Source organism: Pan paniscus, chromosome Y (assembly GCF_029289425.2).
Source record: "Pan paniscus chromosome Y, NHGRI_mPanPan1-v2.0_pri, whole genome shotgun sequence".
NCBI classification, from domain to species: domain Eukaryota; kingdom Metazoa; phylum Chordata; class Mammalia; order Primates; family Hominidae; genus Pan; species Pan paniscus.
The window spans coordinates 24,456,254-24,470,236 of record NC_073273.2 but is presented as its reverse complement, the minus strand read 5'-3'; the positions used below and the strand labels follow the sequence as shown (position 1 = coordinate 24,470,236).

General features: G+C 45.3%; 1 long non-coding RNA gene across 1 annotated transcript; it reads right to left on the bottom strand.

Moving 5' to 3' along the window:
* Nucleotides 1–6,740: 6,740 nt before the first annotated feature.
* LOC134729851 (uncharacterized) lies at nt 6,741–9,112 on the bottom strand. The gene is made up of 2 exons (XR_010111353.1): nt 8,286–9,112; nt 6,741–7,751 (listed from the first exon to the last, which is right to left on the bottom strand). It is a non-coding gene; the product is annotated as an uncharacterized LOC134729851 (long non-coding RNA).
* Nucleotides 9,113–13,983: the final 4,871 nt, after the last annotated feature.

Sequence of the window (13,983 nt, the reverse complement as noted above, 5' to 3'; positions counted from 1 at the left end):
TGCATCGCCTAAGTGATGAACAAAAAGATATGTCATCATACCCAGGTGGAAATGGCCCATGCACGTGAGTCACATTACCTAGGTGATGGACCCAGTGATATGTCACAATACACAATATATGCAGGACACAGCCAAGAGGGGAGAGTCCAATCACTCAGGTACTGGGCCTGGTGATACATTGTAATCTCTCTTTGGTCAGAGCACTAGCCATAGAAGAAACTCACATCACCTCGATGCTGAGGTCAGCCATATGTCACAATGCCCCTGAGAAATGGGCCCAGGCAAAGAGTCACCTCATTTAGGTGAGAGGCTCATAGATATTTTGCAATGCCTCCTGTGGGTGGCGCTCAGTAAAAAGACAGTCACATTACCTACAGTCTGCCCTCAACGATTTGTAACAATTCCTGCTATGAACAGGCAGCAGTCAGGAGAAGGGAGTCCCATCACCTGGGTGATCAGTGCAGAGATATATCACAATGCCCCCTGTAGGCAAAGCCTAGACAAGAGTTACATCACCTGGGTGCTGGACCCAGCAATATGTCACAATGGCTCATATGGGCAAAGCACAGGACAGAGTCACATAACAAAGTGCCAGGACCAGTGAAAGATCAGGATACCCATTATGGGCAGTGCCAAGACAGGAGAATAGAAGCATATTACTTAGATGCTGGATTCAGGGATATATCCCAATCTCATTTGTGGGCTACACCCAGGCAAAAATAGCAAAACATTCAGGTGCTGGCTAGAGGTGTACGTCAGAATCACACCTGCAAGAAGGTCCATGGATGAGATTAACAATCCCACATAAGTGTCAGTTCTGGGTATGAGAGTGAACGCCTCCTGTATGTTGCATCTATATGCATAAGTCACAATCTCAATGGAGGAATGGATTTTTTCCATGAGAGCCTTAATCCCTTTTGAAAACTGACTTATCTTAGTGTAGTCACAGCCTCACAAGTGTTTTGGATCTCGGTCAGGGTGTAACAAACCCACTGGCAGACCATATCCACTTATAAGAGCCAACTTTCCAACTTTTGACTGCCTCTGGGTGTGAGTTTCAGAACCTCAATTATGGTCCATGTTCGTGTGGGAGAATGACGATTTTGACTGATGGCTGGGCTCAAGCAGGAGCCTTTCATCCTGCAGGTGTTGAGACAAAGGATATGACACAACACCTAAAATATGCTGGGTGCAGGCAAAAGAGGAGAGCCATATTAGCTGGTTGCTAGGTCCAGATATATGTCACCACCTCCCTTTTTGGCAGGGCTAAGGAAAAAGAGGAGAGTCAGAGCTAAAGAAATGTCATAAGGTCCCTGTGCGTAGGTGCTATGCATAAGAGTTGCATCACCTAGTCATTGAACCCAGCCATATATTATAATACACAATGTATACAAGGCCCAGGCAAGAAAGGAGAGTAATATCATGAAGGTACTGGGTCCAGCAATATGACACAATACCCCCTGAGGGGAGGCTCCAGGCAACAATGTAACATTACCTAAGTGAAGTGCCCAGAGAGATGTTTCAATGCCCCTGGTGGGTAGGATTTTGAAAAACGAGAAGTTATAGAACCTAGGGGCCAGTCCGAGCTATATGTCACATTCATCTCCAAGAAGGAGCCCAGACATGAGAGAAATGTCACATGATGTAGGTACTGGGCAAAGTAATATGTCACAATCCTTACTGTGAGCAGGCCCTAGAAGTAGAGAGTCACATAGTCTAGATCATGGGCCCAGAGGTATTTGACAATGACTCCTGTATGTAGGGACGAGGCAGAAGAATCACGTCACCCGTGTGCTGTGCCCAGTTATAAGTCACACTTCCTTCTGTGGGCATGACCCAGGCAGGGAGAAGTCACATCATCCCACTGCTAGACCCCGAGATATGTCACAATCTCTCTTATGGGCAACGCTCAGGTAAGAGAGGAGAGTCATATCAAATAGGTGATGGACCCAGAGGTATTTTACAATGCCTTCTGTGAACTCGATCCAGGCAGAAGATTCACATCAATATCAACTTGGTGCTAAGCCCAGCAACATGTCACAATCCCTTCTGTGTAAAGGGACCAGGCAGGAGAAGAGAATCACATTACCTGGCTGATGAGCACAGAAATATATCACAATGCCCCTGTAAGGCAGGGCCCAGACAGGGGAGTTACATCGCCTGAGTAGTGGACCCAGAAATATAACACAGTGTCCCATATGGGCAGTGTGCAAGCCGGAGAGTCACATAACCTGGGTGCGAGGCCAAGCTATATATAACAACGCTTCCTGTGGGCAGCACCAAGGCAGAAGAGGAGACGCACATCACCTGGGTGCAAGGTCTAGCGATATGTCAAAATGCTCACTGTGGGCAGTGCCAAGGAAGAAGAACAGAGTTACATCCTCAATATGCTGGATCCAGCAATATGTGAATATCGCATCTGTGGGCTGGGTCCATGCAAGACCGTCAAGGCACTCAGGTGCTAGGCACTGGCAAATTTCACAATGAAAGCTGCAGAATGGTCCAGGAATTAGATTAACAATCCCACAACTGTCTCAGTTGTAGGCATGACATTCAACATCTCCTGTATGTTGGGTCTAAGCCCACGAATAACCGTCTCAACACCAGACTGGATTTGTGTATGAGAACCTCAATTCCTCCGCAGACTGACCTGTGTTCCCGTGAGAGGTTGACAATAGTTACTGTTGGCTGGGTGTGCATATGAGTGTCACAATCTCACCTATGTGCTCGGCCCAGTTAGCACGCTCTATGTACTACTCAATGGCCCTATACAGTATGAATGAGAGTTGTAATCAACTTTGAGACCTTCCTAATGGTAGGGACCCAAGATCATACTTGTAGCATTAAGCCCAGGTATGAGAGTCAACATCATTACAATTAACTAGGTCAGGATAAGAGAGTCCTCCCTTGCCTATAAGCTGGGTTTAGAAATGAGCCACCATTTCAACTCTGGTTGAATGTTTATATATGAACACGGGCCTAGCACCAATGTGATGTGAGTCTTTGGCCTAGACACTTCAAGCAGGAGGCAATGTGACATATCTCTGGGCCTATCAACTATTTGATGGGACCTTCCTTTTTCACCTGAGATTTCCCCACAAGAGATGTGACATATGTCTAGACCCAGCACCTGGGTGATGTGACTCTCCTTTATTGACTGAGCCCTGTGCATTTTGGGTATTCTGACGTATCCCTGGACCTAACTTCTGGAAGATAAGAAGATCCAGCATGGGCCCTGCCTAAAAAGTCTCTTGTGACAAATTTCTACATGAATCATCTTGGAGATTTGACTCTTCTCTCTTACCTGAGCTTTGCCCATAAGAGAGATTGTTAAGTACCTCTGCAGCAAGCACCTAAATGCTGTGGCTCTTCTTTCTTGCCTGGGTCATGCTCACAGATGGAAGGGTGGCTTATCGCTGTGTCCAGCACACCAGTTATGTGATTATGCTGCTGGATCTCTGCTCACAGGAGCCATTGTGACATATCCCTGAGCCCAGAAACTATTTAATACGACTCTCCTCAATGACCTTAACTTTGTGCATGGGATAAATTGTGACATGTCTCTGGATCCAGCACCTAGGTGATGTGACTCTCCTTTTCTACATGGGCTATGCTTACAAGAAGGAGGCTGACTTATTGCTGTGTTGCCAACTGATGTGATACCTCTGTTCTTGTCTTCGTAGTTTTTAAGAATTTAAAAAAGAGACACAAAGAAAAAAAGTACAGCATAATTTATTGGAAAAGAAAATATTTGAAAGTTAAGTGCAGAATACAGTACACCCTGAGAGAGATATTCCAGGGTGGGTTGCTCATAAGAGTGAGACAGCGTGGATTGTCGCTGGAGAAACCCCTTTATGGCAGTTTTACATTATTGTTAATAAGGAGGAGGGAAGAGGAGTTGCTAGGAAGCATGTTCTGAGTGGTATTCTGGGTGCACATGCTCAGTAGCTGTACATGCTTGTTCATATGTTGCATGTCTCGTTAGCATCTTAGATTTCCACCCAAGAGTGTATTTCTGTTTGTTTGTTTGTTTGTTTGTTTGAGACAGAGTCTCACCGTGTTTTCCAAGCTGAGGTGCAGCGGTGTGATCTCTGCTCACTGCAACCTCTGCCTCCTGAGTTCAAGCCATGCTCGTGCCTCGGCCTCCTGAGTATCTGGGATTACAGGCATGCACCACCATACCCTGCTAATTTTTGTATTTTTAATTGAGATGGGGTTTCACTATGTTGGCCAGTCTAATCTCGAGCTTCTGGTTTGAAGTGATCCATCTTCCTCAGCCTCCCAAAGTGCTGAGAGTAGAGGTATAAGCCACCGTGCCTGGCTAGGCGGTGTATTTTTTTGCTATTAAAATAAGCAAAATTTAAGTTTGAGGACAGGTAAAATCAAAATGCACATGCTCTCTAGAACAGAAAGTCCTTAATGAGGATAGCTTTGCTTGAATAAGCCCAATTACAATGCGAATGCTAAGGCTTATTGTGTTGGCCGTACAGTCACCATGGTTTCTGTATCCCGAGATCATGGTCATTTTCTGGACTATCTATTCTGCCTCAATTTCCCCCTAAGAGATTTTAGGGCAATCATCTTATTGGAGGTTGAGGGGTTAAGCCACTTTTTCTGGAGCTGTTTCCTGCTGAGACGGGTGTTACTTCTGCCTAGCCTGGGCCTTAAAGTTTCTTCCTGTGTGATCTAACTGGGTGTAAACAACATCATTCACGGAGCCAGTGGGCAAGATGCTGGCAGCCAAAGGTTGAAAGCCTTGCCAACCATCATGCAAACATGGAGCTGCTGCAAGCAAGAGAGCAAGAAATCAGTTAACATTTTAAACAAAATTGGAATAAAAGTAAAAGCTGAAAGTATAATAATGTCTGGTACTATTAAAGAGAGCAAGGCAGGCAATGGACATTGCTTGCATGTTCCCATGGAAGTTCCTAGAGATTCAATTTTGTCTGCCTGGGTGATGATATTATTAATATTGTCTTGGACTAAACCAGACTGATTGATCTCAAAAAACAGCATTCTTCTTTTAGATATAAACATGTTCCTCTTTGCCTTGCTAGGAGAATATCCCAGGCTCTTTGGTTTTGTTGGACTACAGTGGCCATAGAGTTCAGATGTTGTTGAAGTCTATTGAGGCCCTCTGCTGCTCGTTGGGGATACATTAAGATTTTCTGAGATAGTTTGTACTGGATTCCCAAGGATCCACCTTATGGTGACATTTGTGCTGCAAAAGTATTCTGCATTAAAATGGTGAAAGCAGCAAAAGTTTTAAGTCTTTACTATTTTTTGCCAATAAGAAAAAGTTTTGTGCAGCTATGTGGTCAGCAGTCATTGGGTCCATTTATGGATGGTGAAGTTGAATTGTGGTCAAAGTTAGAGCCTAGAAGGCTTCAGTAAATGCGCTGAAGTTCTCTGAGAGCCATCAGAGCTGTTGCTTACATTGGATTAGATCATTTATTGAGAAGAGAACAAACACTCTGATGGTCCTCTCTCCATTTGGTACTTTCTGTAAGGGAATCAAATTATCTGGTCCTGCATGGTGTGAAGCTCCACTGTGAGTAACTACAGATGGGCTGGTCTATATTGTACCTGGCAAAGGCCGAAAGAGGAGCATAAGGAGGAGATGAAACAAGCTTAGATTCTACAGAAGACTGATAGTGTGGGGACGCTGGGGATTCTAAAGGAGGTGTAGGCCTCTGAGGGCCCCTATCTGGAGCTGGTATTGGGCTGTGGTGTCTGGGGTCCCTTACCCTTAAAACAGATGATCTTCTAATGGTTCTGAGGGGCTTTGTGGCTTACTAGGCTTTAGCCCACAGGTGCTGCGTAGAGCTGGGTTTTGTTGTCAGCCCAGAAAGGCTTGCAGATGGGATACTTCAGACCATTTTCCCTGATTTCTACAGAAAAGATCTAGCTGTAGAATGGTGTTAACGTTCACAGTCTCATTCTCCAGCCATGTTTCGTGAACTAATCTCTATGCAGGCTAAATAGTGTTACAAAAGAAGATAATTTTTTTTATTCATCTAGCCAAAAGCTGTTTCAATTTTTAAATATACATCCCAGGTGTGTTTCAGTGTCAATAGAGGAAGTGACTCCCATGGTGCTGAGAGAATCCTGCAACGAGAGAACATGTACTAAAGTCCAGGAGACTATGGGCATCCCCATGGGCCAAGTGGAAGCACCAAGGTGTCCAGTGCATCCCCTCGAAACCCCATTAACTGAAGCTCTAGGAGGTCATAGGCATTTGCCATACACCGTCCTATCTCACCAGCGGTGGACATCTCCAGCCCTGCCGAGATGACCCCCACTGCTCGCTAGGGAGCAGATGTCTGGCTGACAAGCCTTTCCCTAATTCACTGGCTTGCCATTTATGATGCCCAATTATAACACTTGCAATGCTCAGATTTAAACCCTACGACTGGGCATTTACATGACTGTGCATCTTTTGTTCAGCAAAGAAAGACTGTTGAAGAACAATTTCAAGGAGCTGGGAAATCCATAAAGCCTGAAGGGACAGGGTTTCCCCAGAACGTTAGTGAAACAGCGCTGGAACAACCAGCGATAGTTACCCAGGTAGTCTGGAAGTGCCATAGTATTCACTGCAAGTAAAATGAAAGTGAAATTAATGAAGCGGACAGACATCTCTCCGGGCCATGGCACAAGAAATGTTGATGGCTGATGTAATACCTTGGTTCTTATTTTCTTAGTTTAAAAGAATTTAAACAAGAAACACGCAGCAAAAGAAGTACCGCATAGAGTAATTTATTGCACACACACACACAAAAGAATACTTTGAAAATTAAGTGCAGAATAGACGGTACATTCTGAGAAAGAGATTCCAGGGCAGCCTGCTCATAAGAGTGAGACAGCATTAATTGTTACTGAAGAAACCCTCCTTCTGGGACTTTTACGTGATTATTCATAAGAAGGTGGAAAGAAGTGTTATAGGAAGCAGGTTTTGAGTCGTTTTCTGGATGCACATGTGCAGTAGCTGTACATATTTGTGCATACATTGCATGTCTCATTAGCATATTAAGTCTCCACCCAGGAATGTGTTTTTACTATTAAAATGAGCAAAAGTTCAGTTTGAGGATAGATAAAATCAAAATGCACATGCTGTCTAGAAGTAAAAGTCCCTAATGAAGATAGCGGGTTTCAAAGGACCCCAAGTGCTCCACATCTTAAATGTCGCTCCAACAAACCTGGAACACTATCTGTTCCTGAGAGATCAGGTCCCATCTGTGTTTCTGAGACACTGGCAAGTCAGGCGTGACTTGAGATGAGACTGATGAGTTCAAGCGTAAAATGCCTAAATAATCAGCAGCTTCAGCTTGCATTTTGGAGCTTGTCCGCTTAAATGGGTGGATGAAAATGGCTCACAAGTCTCACTCCTCGGAAATGGGGTCTTCTCCTTTGCTCTTAGCAGATTTTGTGCCACCCAATAATTAACCTTCCTGATGCCTTGACTTTCACATTCGTGAAAAAGGCGCCATTGAGAGTGACATTTCCAGGGAGGCACAGACGTTGTCACCCCCTGCAGAGTTCTGAAGCTGTTCATAAGCAGGCCACGTGGAAGATTTCTCTCAAAAGCTGTTGAGCATGAGCTCTGGCTAGAGTAAAAAGAGGGCTGCGGCACAATGGACAGTGTCTCAGACATCAGGACAGTTTCCACAGAAGTTTAGGAAAGAAGGCAGCGCCCTGGGCTGCAGAAGGCGCAATGCTCTGGAAAGAACCCTGGGTACAGCTGAAAGAAGAACCTGAGAAGGATAGGGCCAATCGGTTGAGGACAACCCGCCTGATTTGGGCAAAGGTAAGGTGTCTACGTAGGGTAATACCCTTCTCAATGCTCAGCGCAGACCTGTCCTCCAGGTCCACCTCTGTACTCATTCTCCTTGGCAAAGAGTCGGCATAGCATAAGAACTCAGCAGTGCTTTGCACACCGGGAAGTCCACACCCACACCGCTCTCTCCCTCCCTCCAGGGCTATGCACCCCGGTTCTTGGTACATGCTGGGATTATATTTCTGAAGCCTACCGACAAACAGGCTGAGAGCAGTTAGTTAACAGACTACAGCTCCCAGCATATTAGGTGGGGCGTGTAGCACTCTGCCCCTTCTTCCAGAACTGTGCCTCGCCCCGGAGACTGGCGCATGCTGGGATTCTAGTCCTGTAGCCCTTTGACCAAAGGGTTGGGAGTGTTTATGAAAATACATCTCCCAGCAAGCCTAAGGACACGCATACCGCCCCGCCTCTTTCTCCACTGACGGGCCGTGTCCCTGACCCCAGTGCATACCTGGTATGGTAGTCCTGCAGCCCTGTGATGAAAGTTCTGGAAGTCTTTATGAAACTACATCTCCTAGCAAGCAGAAGGAGGTGTCCACAGCCTAGCCTTTTCCTCCAGTAATGCGCACTGTCCCTGAGCCGGGCGCATGCTGGGATTGTAGTCCTGCAGGCCAGTGATGAAAGTTCTGGGAGTGTTTATGAGACCGCATCTTCCACCAAGCCTAGAGAGGCGCGCACAACCCTGCCTCTTCCTCCAGTGACGCACACTTTCCCTGAGCCCGGTCCATGCTAGGATTGTAGCGCTGCAGTCCTGTGACCAAAGGGCTGGGAGTGTTTATGAGACTGCATCTCCCAGCAAGACCAGCCAGGCGTGCAGAGCCTAGCCCCTTCCTCCACTGATTAGCGCACTCTCCCTGAGCCCGTTGCATGCTGGGATTGTAGTGCTGCAGCCCAGTGACAAAAGGGCTGGGAGTGTTTATGAGAATACATCTCCCAAAAAGCATAGCGAGAACAGCACAGGTCCACCTGTTCTTACAGTGACGCGCGCTGTCCCTGAGCAGGGTGCATGCTGGGATTGTAGTCCTGAAGCCCTGTGACCAAAGGGCTGGGAGAAATAATGAGACAACATCTCCCAGAAAGCCCAGCAAGGCGCTCACACGCCTTTCTCTTCCTCTAGTGACGCGGACTTCCCCGGCGCCCCGTGCATACTGGAATTGTACCCCTACAGAGATGTGATGAAAGGGCTGGGAGTGTTTATGAGACTACCTCTCCCAGCAAGCCCAGCGAGGCGCACACAGACCTGCCTCTTCCTCCAGTGACTAGTGCACTCTCCTTGAGCCAGAGGTATGCTGAAATTGTAGTGCTGCAGCCCTGTGACTAAAGGACTGGGGTAGTTATGAGACTGCATCTCCCAGCAAGCCCAGCGAGGCACGCACAGCTCCAAGTCTTCCTCCAGTGACACACACTGTCCCTGAACCCGCTGCATGCTGGGATTGTAGTCCTGCAGCCCTGTGACGAAAGGGCCAAGAGTGTTTTTGAGACTACATTTCCCGGAAGACCTAGGGAGAGGCACAAAGCCCCGCATCTTTTCCCCGTGACGCATACAGTTTTTGATCCCGATGCATCCTGGGATTGTAGTCCTGCAGCCCTGTGACAAAAGGTCTGAGAGTCTTTATGAAACAACATCTCCCAGCAAACGCAGCGAGGTGTGCACAACCTTCCTCTTGTTTTCCAGTGACGCGGGCTGTCCGTGAGCCCCATGCCTGCTGGGATTGTAGTCTTATAGCACTGTGACCAAAGGGCAGGGAGAGGCCATGAGACTACATCTCCCAGGAAGCCCAGCAAGGCGCACACTGCCCTGCCTCTTTCTCCTTAGACTAGCGCGCCGTCACTGAGCTGGGTGCATGCTAGGATTGTAGTCCTGCAGCCCTATGACCAAAGGGATGGGAGTGTTTATGAGAATACATCTCCCAGTACGCCCAGGAGGTGCACACAGATCTGCCGCTTCCTGCAGTGACTAGCGCACTGTCCCTGAGCCGGGTGCATGTTGGGATTGCAGTCCTGGATCTCTGTGACCAAAGGGCTGGGAGGGTTAATGAGACTACATCTCCCAAAAAAGCACAGAGAGAAGCGCAAAGCCCTCCCTCTTCCTCCAGTGACACGCGCTGTCCCCGAGCCCAGTGCATGCTGGGGCTGGAAGTGTAGTCCTTCAGCCCTGTGATGCAAGCGCTGGAAGGGCTTATGAGAATACAACTCCCAGCAAGCCCGGCGAGTAGCACACAACGCCGCTTCTTCCTTCAGTGACGCACAATTTCCGTGAGCCCCGTGCTGGCTGGGATTGTAGTCTTCCGCCTCTTCCTCCAGTGACAAGCACTGTCTCTTAGCCAGGTGCATGCTGGGATTGTAGTCCTGCAGCCCTGTGACCAAAGGGTTGGGCATGCTTATGAGAATACATATCCCACCAAGCCCAGCGAGGCGTGCACAGTCCCGCCTCATCCTCCAGTTATGCACACTATCCTTGATCTTGGTGCATACTGGGATTGTAGTCCTGCTGCCCTGTAATGAAAAGTCTCGGTGTCTTTATGAAACTACATCTCCCAGGAAGCCAAAGGAGGCGCACAAAGCTTTGTCTCTTCGCCCAGGCACATGCGCTATCCCTGATCCCGGTGCATGATGGGAATGTAGTCCTGCAGCCCTGTGACCAAAGGGTAGGGAGTTCTTATGAGACTGCATCTCTCAGCAAGAAGAGCAAGGCCTGCACAGCCCCGCCTTTTCCTCCAGTGAGGCGCACTGTTCATTAAGGAGTGTTCATGAGATTACATTTTCCATCAAGCCCAGCGAGTCACGCACAGCTCTACCTCTTCCTCTGCTGGCGCGCACTGCCCCTGATTCCGGTGTATGCTGGAATTGTGGTGCTGCAGCCCTGTGACCAAAGGGCTGGGAGTCTTTGTAAGACTACATCTCCCAGCAAGCGCAAGAGGTGCCCACAGCCGCGCACCACCCTCCCCGCCCCACTCTTCTTTCAGTGACCGCGCACTGTCCTGTGAACCTGGTGCATGCTGGAATTCTCATGTTGCGGAATTCAGGAGGATGAGAGAGACCTCGGGTTGAAACAGGAGAATTTTTATTGAGTGCACTCAGTGTCAGGCCTCTCAGCCTAAGCTAAGCCATCGTATCTTCTGTGACCTGCATGTACACATCCAGATGGCCGGTTCTTGCTTTAACTGATGACATTCCACCACAAAAGAAGTGGAAATGGCCTGTTCCTGACTTAATTGATGACACTGTCTTGTGAAATTCCTTCTCCTGGCTCATCCTGGCTCAAAAGCTCCCCCGCTGAGTACCTTGTGAGCCCCACTCCTGCCCGCCAGAGAACAACCCCCCTTTTTCCTTTACTTACCCAAATCCTATAAAACGGCCCCATCCCTATCTACCTTTGCTGACTCTCTTTTCAGACTCAGCCCGCCTGCACCCAGGTGATTAAATAAGCTTTTATTGTTCACACAAAGCTTGTTTGGTGGTCTCTCCATACGGATGCGCGTGAAACTCAGGACCAGCTAACTCACGTCAAAAAGACTGGGCCCGGAAAAAAGACAGAACCTGACTTTTAGACACACTTCACAAAAGGGGGTGGGCCAGCTTGAAGCAAGCTTACAGTGGCGTGAAGGCAGGAATACAGAGGCAGGACAAAGACAAGATTGCACAAGACCATTGCCAAGCAACCCACATGTCCATTTTCTAGGTTTCCCTCGGCAGGGGATTATGCTATAACCCTCACTATGGTGCCTAAGCAGCTATAGTTCAGCCTACTCAGGCTTCTCATGACTTTTCATTGTACTTCTTCGATAAAACAGAATGCTTGAAGTCACTAGTTACAGAGAACAAGAATCTATAAACTCATTTCGTAAAACAAAGGAAATTTGTTTTTCTTTTCCCTATGTTGGGGGAGTGTTGGGAGAGCCTCCAGAGCACATAAGATAATATTATCAAGACTTTTCCTGGGTCTGCGCTGTGCCTGTTGATGCCTCTGGGACAAGTCAGCCTAATACAAGAAAATGTATTCCTCTTGCTTTTTAATTTTATTTTTCTTTAATTTCCCTCCTCAGTCCCACAGCCCTGTCACCAAAAGACTGGGAGTGTACAGTTACACATCTTGTCACTTGTCATGAGACTGTTTTCCTTTACCCCCATGAACGTACTTACAATAGCTTCTTTCAAATCTTATCTACTGATTGCAGCATCCTGCACATCTTGGGAATAGGTTCTATTGTCTGCTTTTTATCTTGTGAATAGATTACATTTTCATGCTTCTTCACGCATCTCATGAATTTTTAAATTGTGTAAATAGGAACTACAGGGACTCTGGATTCTGTTGTATTTCTTTGAAAATTATTATTTTAAGAGGGAGTTAATTTGAATAGATTCAAACCCCAATCCTTATCTCTTCTACAGTGACATAGATAAAATCTTCATTCAGTCTTTAAACAGTGCGCGTTTCTATATGGCAAAATGTAGTATTTTATTAAGCTTTATTATAGTTATCTGTGAAACAGTTATTCAACGAACTAGTCTGCTTCATTATTGCTGGAAGCCAGAACCTCAGTTGTGTTCACTTTCTGGATTTTATATAAGTGAAATTATATAATATGTATACTTTTACATCTACTTTCCTTATTGCAACTTTATATTTATGATATTAATTCATGTTATTTCAGATAGCTATAGTTTATTTAAATTTATTTTTTATATTTTGGCAAAGTATACATAAAATTAACCATTTTAGCTATTTTAAGTGTGCAGCTCAGAAAAATTAACTACATTCACGTTGTTTTCCAACTATTATTCCCATTCATAGGGACCTTCTTTCAACTTCCAAAACCAAAATTCAATACACATTAAATAAAAGCTCCCTGTTACTCCCCCTCCAGCTCCTAGGAACCACTCTTCCACGTGGGTTTCCAGAATTTAACTTCTCTCAGTATCTCATAAGTGGAATGATACAGTATTTGTCCTTTTATGACTGGCTCATGTCACTTTGCACAATGTCCTTAAGGTTCATGTGTGACGTACCATGTGTCAGAATTTCCTTATTTTACATAACTGAATAATATCCCACTGTATGTATGAATCACATTTTATCTATTTATTCATTGATCATAATTCAAACGACACGGGTAATTCAAAAACCTTTTGGGTGATGTGAGTAATGCTGCTATGAGCCTAGGTGTATGTGTACTATTTTGTGTCTTTGCTTTCACATATTTTGCTACATACCCAGATGTGAAATTGCGGAATCGTATGGTGATTTTGTGTGTAAATTATTTGGTCACTATGCTGTTGTTTTATAGCAGCTGCAGCATTTTACATTTCCACCAACAGCGTACAAGTGTTCTAATTGCTCCACTTCCCCACCAACACTTGTGATTTTCTGTTTTGTTTTTTTCTTTTGGTAGTAGTTATGCTGATGCGTATTAAGTGATATGTCATTTGGGGTTAGCTTTTCATTTTACTAATGATTAGTTTTGTTGAGTACATTTTCATGGACTTATTAGCCACTTCACATAATTTTTAGAGAAATGTCTGTTTAAGTAAGTATTTTGCCCATATTTTAAACAAGTAGTTTGTTTTATTATTGCTGAATTGTTCTTTGTATATTCTGGATACAGTCCTATTTATCTATTTTTCTTTTGTTTCTTGAGTTTTTGGTGTCCTGTTAAAAAAAATCACTGCCAAATCCAGTGTTATGACATGTTTTACCTACATTTTATACTAAGAATTTTGTAGTTTTAGCTCTTACATTTAGGTCTTTGATCCAGTTGGTTAATTTTTTTTTTATAGTAGAAGTTAAGGGCCCAGCTTCACTCTTTTACGTGTGGGCTCTCAATTTCCCCAGCACTAATTTTTGAAAGGCAGTTCATTTCCCATAAAAATCATTTGACCATATATATGAGGGTTTATTTATATTGGCTTTCTGTATTACTCCATTAGTCTCTTTGTAGCATGCTATTTGGGAATTTTGTAGTAAGTTTTGAAATCATTAAGTGTGACTTCCCTAACTGTGGTATTTTTCAAAATTATTTTTGCAATTTAAGGATCTTTGAGATTCCCCATAAACTTAAAAATTGATTTTTTTATATCTACACGAAAGTAATTGGCATTTTACTTCTTGGTTACTTCCTAAGTACTTTCTTCTTTTGATGCTATTGTAA